The sequence below is a fragment of the Sus scrofa genome, chromosome 12 (genome assembly GCF_000003025.6).
Source record: "Sus scrofa isolate TJ Tabasco breed Duroc chromosome 12, Sscrofa11.1, whole genome shotgun sequence".
Taxonomy (NCBI): Eukaryota; Metazoa; Chordata; class Mammalia; order Artiodactyla; family Suidae; genus Sus; species Sus scrofa.
The window spans coordinates 4,960,539-4,962,638 of NC_010454.4; positions in this window are offsets into that span (position 1 = coordinate 4,960,539).

Consider the following 2,100-nt stretch of genomic DNA (forward strand, 5'->3'; position numbering starts at 1 on the left):
TCTCGCGGTGCTGCGAAAGGGCTGATGGGAAATGTAGTCCAAACAGCCGCACCATCAGCGCGGATCTGCAGCCGGGGCAACTTGGTGGCCGCCACCAGGGACAGCAGAGAGCCCGGCGTGGGAGGACTGCTCTGTATAGAACCACGGTCGTTAGAAAACGAAGATGGACGGTCGTTTCAGCCAAGAAATCATTTGTCTTCTGAGTGAACAGGCTGTCCCTGGCCGAGACCGGGTCGGCGGTGGGGGTCACAGAAAGTTCGAGGGGAGAGGGTCGGGGAACTGAGAGCCGGCCGGATTTCGTTCTCAATTGCTCTGCGGTTTTTATCTGGGGCGGGCAGGGGTCATCTGGGGTGGCTGATTGCGTTAGTGAGGGAAAGGGAGATTCCCGGGCCGTTGTTCGATGTCCGGGTCAGTTGCTCTTGGTCGGGGCTGGAGTGGTGAGGCGCCGACAGCAGAGGGCGCCCGAGAGCGACGGTCCGCGCCGGGCTGTAAATCACCCGGAAGTGAGGGGCGAGCTCCGAGCCGCGAGTCCGCCACAGGGGTGTAGCTTTGATTCCAAGAAGGGGAAAAACCTTTAAATTAGGAAAGAACCGAGACTAGTGCAACACTCTCCCCTACTCCTAGTGTCATTTTCCAGGCAGCCACCTGGCTTCACTCTTGAAATAACAAAGGGGCAAAACAACCGCTTGAGTCAGAGCCAGCATGCACACGTCTTTGGGGTTTTTTAATCTTTTTTGCCTTTCTAGGGCCACACCCGCTGCCTATGGAGGTTCCCAGGCTAGGGGTGGAATGGGAGCTACAGCGGCCGCCTAGGCCGCAGCCATAGCCATGCAAGATCCGAACCGCATCTGCAACCTACACCAGAGCCCACGGCAATGCTGGATCCTTAACCCACTAAGTGACACCAGGGATTGAACCCGCTACCTCATGGTTCCTAGTCAGACTCGGTTCCGCTGAACCACCAGGGGAACTCCCACACCTCTTTGGAAATTAGTTTAAATGTGCAACACTCCGAAGCGGATTCTGCATTACTGTTTCCGACTCTTCATTCTCACCAACCCTTGAGCAATGATCTCAGTGGCACTTCGTGGGGATTAAGTTGTTCTGAATATGGTAATACATTGCGGGGACACTTATTTTCAAGTTACCCCATTTGTTACTGTTTGCCTCCCTTAATTTGATTGTGAGCTCTTCAAGGCAGAAGTCTCTTTTAATTTGTTTTTCTTTTTAATTTCCTCACTGGGCCTGGTTGGTATTCCGCTGCCTCTGCTCACATTAAGTACTTGACAAATATAATCATTAACTCACTTTGCAGTAGCTTCTTTGGGTGAAGTTGGCCCTTAAATTTCTCTGCCTTACCCTCGAAGACAGGTTATTTTGTGTAATGCCAAAAGAAAGAATGAGTTCTCTGTCTGCAAACTAAATGCCTTTTGTTTCAGACTGGAAGAGAGACTTGTACGTGTGGGATTTGCCGAAAGCTGCTTGTGTGTAGGCAGCAGATCTGCTGCAAGCAAAACAATAATGATAACTAATGCTTCATTGCATCTACTGTGTGCCACTCACTACCTGAGTACGCTGTGGATATTACTTTGGCTCATCCTCACCACTGCACAGTGAAGCTCTTTCTCACTACCCCCATTTGACAGATGAGGAAAGGGAGGCATTGAGAGATGATGTAGGAGTTCCCGTCGTGGCGCAGCGGAGACAAAGCCGACTAGGAACCACGAGGTTGCAGGTTCCATCCCTGGCTTCACTCAGGGGGTTTAGCATCTGGTGTTGCCGTGAGCTGTGGTGTAGGTCACAGACATGGCTCGGATCCTGCATTGCTGTGGCTGTGGCATAGGCTGGCAGCTGTAGCTCCGACTGGACCCCTAGCCTGGGAACCTCTATATGCTGCGGGTGCAGCCCTAAAAAAAAAGACAAAAAGAGAGATGATGTAACTTGCCCAGATTCATGCAACTAGGAACTGGTGGGGTCAGGGTCTGATCCCAGCCCGTGGAGTCTGTGCTTTTACCACTCAGTTAGACTGCACCCTGTGTATGTACATAAAATTGATCTTACTTGTAAGGGTTTTTGGTTTGGGGTGGGGTCAGGGGGAAG